The sequence below is a fragment of the Drosophila gunungcola genome, unplaced genomic scaffold (assembly GCF_025200985.1).
Source record: "Drosophila gunungcola strain Sukarami unplaced genomic scaffold, Dgunungcola_SK_2 000001F, whole genome shotgun sequence".
Lineage (NCBI taxonomy): Eukaryota > Metazoa > Arthropoda > Insecta > Diptera > Drosophilidae > Drosophila > Drosophila gunungcola.
In genome coordinates, this window is record NW_026453197.1 from 15,114,273 (window position 1) to 15,120,365 (window position 6,093).

Here is a 6,093-nt window from a genome sequence, read left to right on the forward strand (position 1 = left end):
AGCTAGGAAAAATGGATTAACTAGAATAAAAAATGAATAATTCTACTCACATTCAACCAAAACCACAGTTATGAGACCCTTAAACTATTTGCCCCACCGCAATGTTGGATAACCAACTTACCCAAATAGTTCATCGCATTTAATGATGAAAGCTTGTGGTTTGGTTATTCTCAATTCGCATTGGATAATCCCCACAAAGTTAATTATGTGCACCCCGCCGTGACCCTCGAAAACTCCCATTGACGATTAAGTTTCAAATGTCTGAGTTGTAGTTGATGGGCGGCCGAATGAATCCGTGCGTCACACTCACATGCACAAATTGATAACCTTCGGCTTGTGCAGTGTTTGATTTTGAAGAGGGTGGGAAGCAAATGGTTGTATCCTTGTAATCCTTGCCAGCCTACAAGCATCGGCATCTAATTGCAGTGGCCCTCAGCGATGTGGGATTAGAAATTAATTAAAGTATAAGGCTAAGCTAATGTGACATTTGCATGTGTTTCCCGCCCACTTCCTGCCACCCACATCTGCCATAAATGTAAATCCCATCGAATGCGATTAATCAGCTGGCACTAATGCTGGACTTTTGACTTTGCAGGCGTGCAATTGCCTTTGTCAAAGGATTCGGGTTTCGTCTTTGACTCTGACTCCTCTTCGACGACACTTAAATGAGCCAAGCTACCATTTGAATGGCACTTTACTCTATTTGTAGGGGACTTAATCACTGTTTGTTAAAGAAAACTCTTAATACGAAGTAATGGCACGGAAAGAAATTGTATTTTATTTATTTTGTTTTTCATGCTGTTGTAGTAAGCATAAGAAAATATAAACTATTTTTCAATGGAATATAGTATGGAGATCAGCAAAGACAAGTTTCGAGTTGATTAACTTCAAATATTACTTGTCTATACTATTATTTTTAAAATTAATTAAATTGAAGTATAGAAAATATGCATTTACTTATTTTACTATGGAGACAATAAAAGGTTATGCAAATTATAATTGCATATAAAATGTTTCTAAAAACATCAACATATTCCAAGAAGTAGTCAAATTACTTCATTATAAATGTTTCATGAAGTGATAGCCAAGTTTGATGAAAAGTATATACACTTCATTTTGAATTATAAAGTTTTCATGAAATTACGAAAAGAACTTCAGCATTTTAAGTTCAAGCCTCTCAACTTTCAATCGATTTCTTCGCCTCAGTGTGCAAGCTTCAGCATAGAGAATCTACAGTGTTTTCCAGGGCTTTAAAACATTTGCTCCTTTTTCTTTTAGGGTAATCCCGACTTATCTCACCTTGGCCCTTGAGTTCAGGAGCAGCAAAAACAACGCAACATAGAAAGTATTTCATGCACAATGCGGAGAGCGGGAAGTGGAGTCAACAAAATGCAGATAACTCGATGGCAGCTGTGTGTTTCCTTCGTTTTTAAACAGGCTTTGCTGTCAGCAGCGGCGTTTCCGGTTCCGGTTTGCCGCTTTGCTCGCTGACTAGCGCCACCTGGCGTGCACTTCAGGCACGTGATAAAGTTATGCTTTGCTCTATTTTTTTTAGATTTTTTTTGGTTTTCATTGGGCCTGAAAATAAATTGCGTTTTTGTTTCGGCAGCCTCATTTCATATTTGTATTCCAGCGCTCCTTGCACTTCTTTAGCCCTTTTTTTTTGCTTAGCTGCTTAACCCCAGAGTGCCTCGGATTGGTGTATTTCTGGTTGCCGCAGCAGCGCTTAACAAGTTTTGTATTTATTTGCGTGTAAACTCAGTCACGTTCTCTGGGGAAAAAAAAAAACAGTGGAAAATGGGGGTGAGACACGCTGCAATCAGCGTTTTATGCATTCCAGCCATGGGAGTTGGAAAATCCCATTCAAAAGGCCGCTCATTTCGGTGGTTTTTCTGCCGGTCTGTTTTTTTTTTTTACTTCTGCCATCCTCCTGCATAATTTTAGTTAAATTTTTGGCATTTCATGCACGAGAACGTTTCTGGGTTAATTTACGTGTGGCTTTCAATAATTGTGTCACCCCCAAAGTGGACCCCTTGAATTCAGCGTACGTGGAATATGCAGAATGTGACAAATAAAATTGAATTAACAGCTAAATGAAATGGAATTTATGCCCCGGGTGTGCTGAATTTTGCCTACCTCTGAGCCAACATAATTTGCGAACACGGTTGTCCGGGCAACAGGTGCACTAGCTCGCGGCCATCGGAATTTTAAATAACCACACGAGCACCATAAACTTAACACATGAAATATAACAAATAATATAAAATTGCATACACAAATAAGGATTCTTCAGAAAATTATCCGCATTTAATTTTGAATTTGGAATTAAATACATAGCTAAGAAAATAAGCGTCTAACGACACCTTATTCGAAAATTCAAAAGTTTCAAGAGTATGAAAAGTTAATACATAAATTAATACCCCGAAAGTATCAAAATAAAAATAGGGCCCTAGACCACAGTTTTAGACTCTTTGGAACAGAATTGAAAAAAAAAATCAAAGGGCTTATATTGTTTAGTATTGAACTAATACATATGCCTTAAAACTATCTGTAGTCTATGTTCAACACAAACTTATTAAAACTAAGCGTTTTTTTTTTTGTTTGGGTGTACGTTCATTTAATTTGCCCATCAAAAGTCAGCTTCAAAGTAAGTTTCCTAACGAGTTTAGCGTTTGAAAACAACCCAATAACCTGAGAATGAAATAAAACTACATGAATCGAGAACGAATTAAGTGGAATGAAACTTTTATGACTGCTTCGCATGAATGTCAGAACAATTAGGCAACAGTTATCTGTCCATTACACCAAGAAACTCTCCGGATAGATAGGATCCCCATCCCCCCTTGCCTGTCATCATAAATTTTGCGGCCCAAGGCATTAAACAAACTAGCACAAAACTCATTTGGTAAACAGGCAGGATATGCAGGATGTGCACAATGGCCCATGTGTGCGTGTGTGTTGAGTATCTGTGAGCGGGATGAGCGAGTGTGCGTGCACTCTCAACACACTGCAAGTGTTGCAGTTGTGAATCTTGAAAGTTTTCAGCCCGGATTGTCCAAAACTTTTCGTTACCGCTGCCTGCTGGTCATGTTGCCATGGATTTGGCTAGGAGTTTGCAGCTTTTTTCCAAGGGACTTTGCATACACACACTGCCTTGGCAGCGGCTTTGGGCCGCAAAAGTTATGGTCGGAGCACCCATCGAAAGCCACGTTGCCCCCCAAGAGGCCAGGTTTTGCACGCTCTTTGCCTCTTTTTGCGGACCGGCTTGGAACAGAAAAGATGCCGGCCAAAGCTGCGAAAACTGTGAAAACTGCGAAAATGTGTTAATTAACCGAATGTGAGTGTGTGCTTTGCTTTGGGAAAATTAACACTTGTGTACGCCCGGCGCAGACAACTAATTATCCTGTTTATGGTTAAGTGTGAACCCAATATAGTCGCTCCAAGGCACCATTTGGATCTGATATTTGATATTTATTCAAGGCGGTGGGAGGAGTCAAAGATAGGCTATCATAATAAACCGGTTATTAAATGTACATAAAAAACCCTTCTAATTATAACTATATTATCAACAAAACATCCTTTCAAAAATATATTACTATATAAATTAAGAGAATTATTGATTTTCTTTTGTTAACGAAAATTATTTTTTAGTAATTTTGTAAATATTAAATATAACAAATGTATAAATTAATATATTTTTTTTTGTATGTGTTCCAACAAATTGTTGTTAAGTCCATCAGCTAAACTTTTAGTTATTTTATGGGTGGTAAAGATTTATTTGTGTCATGAGCAGAAGACCAAAAGAAAGTGGTTGTAAGGTACACATTTTCTGGCATCAAAGTGAACATTCAATTGATTCGTAAATTAAGAACGGCATGTGATAGTTCAAATTGATGACGCTTCTTCTGGCATCTGCAGACCCTGTACTTATTTAGTGTATGATTCCCATATCCTACATTCCACTCGTTTGATTTCATTTGTTATCATCATTATGTTGAGTTCAATGGGAGGAGGTGGGTTTTGCTCTCAATATGCGTCTGCTTCTGATCTCTTGTTTGGTTAATTTATGCGCTCCGCTGGATAATAAATTTTACATTTACGTTAAACAAAAACAAACACTAGCACGAAGTCACAGCGGACTTGCCATATGTTGTCCTCCTCACTCTGCTGGCTTATTCTGCCCCTGACAATATGTCATTTGTTCCTAAATTCGCTGGCGTCCTTCGCTTTTTTTCCCCGTCTCCTTTCCTCCTTTATAAATATATTATATATATCCCAGGCACTGCCGTTGTTGTTTCGATTCCAAACCATTTGTTATCGAATTTGTTTGTGCTTATTTCGTATGCCAAACGGCACAAGAGTCCTGTTCCGATTCACAGGATGGGCGGGGGCCTGGGCCTCGCCATGGGGCGACATGTGTCCTTGTGGGCTCTGCACGAGCTTCTCCATCACATCGGATCGCCCAGATATATGCATGTTAATTTGCTGTGATTCAATAGGTTCGCATTGAGTTATGGTGACATTAGGCAGGGGAAATCCTCTCGGGATGAGCATTCGTTTGCAAGTTTTCTCCAGTCCACAGAGAGACGCCCACTTGACGGTTAAATAAATAAATACAAACGATTTTACTTTAAATGGTTTGGAATGGTTCAACGAAATTGTTAATTTAATTAAATTTGGTTACCAAATAATGATTATCTTAGCGTCAGAAAAAAAACCAGAAAATTGTTTAGATTTTCCCCATTACACAAATTAAGCGAACTTGTCCGGACCAACTTGAAAATCATTTAGAAGTAACTTGAACTGATTTCTCTTGTCACATTTCCCTTGGTAACCCCTTTCATTCTGCAGCCTTCGTGTCCCTCGGCATGAAATTATGTTGAACAGGTTTTCAAAGGAAATTCTTGTAAATGTTTATGCATTTCCGCTGCGCATCCACAAACTGCTTCGATATACCGAAGCTTATTGAAAACTTTTACAAACTGTTGCCCGATTCCTCGGGGGCATTTTATCTTTGAGCCAAACCATGCCATGCCAACCGGACCGATTTTGTGCGAGGTCACGAGGTTGAGGTCGAGTTGGGAGATTGGAGGCTTTACTCCAACATATTTTTGTACGTAAACCGTTTGTAGTTGGCGCAGAAAGTGCTCGAATTTGCCTTTTTTTCGGCCCTTTGGGGCGGCAATTGATTGACCAAATATTGCGGCTGGAAAGGTTACTTATTGACTATTTATGCCGAGACACGAACTGATTTTGATTAACTTAATTTAGTTCACAGAACATGTTTTGTAAAAATTACATTATTTTCCACATAATTAAAATTTGATTCGAAATAAACTTGTTGAACAGATAGATAAAATTAAATGTGCTTGTTTAACTAATAAATATTTAATTTATATTTAAGGATAGGCCACAATTTAAATTGAACCAATGTAAAACCTATTTCACACATTTCCATTAACATGCCACATATGCTACATACAACATACATCAAAAAGTTGCATATTAATTTTCCTTAGTATTTTTTACATTATTTCGTCCAGCTGGCTGAAAACATTTTTTGTTTTTATTAATTTCCGCTTCAAGTTTCAGGAGGTACCATATTCTACCCCCCTTTAACTCATCTGACAGTTTTCTCTCCTTTTCTGCACCCTGGTAATGTAAACTTTTGCTTAAAACAAACAGTCCACGTCACGTGATGGACGGTCAACAACTTCGGGAGCAACAAGAGTAACAACATTCGAGTTGACGGTCGGCTTGATATGTAAATCATATAGCCAGATGTGTTCAACATTTGCAGGGCCCTGTCCCATGTTGATAAATCATAATATGCGCCAGAGCTGTTCTTCTGTGTAAAAGTATAATGTGTTACACGCAAATTTCTAAATTTATTAAGCATTGTATCACATTTGTTGGCAGTGGAGCTTGAAGAATGGGTTAAAATTATTTAATGTTTATAAGGCTATAAGGGATAAAAATACATGTTATGAATCACTAAACTAAAAATGTGTATGCTATTTTCTTGTAATTTAAATTAAGCAAGTATACTTTTCATACATAAAAACCAAATGGTCACAAAATGTATTTATAATG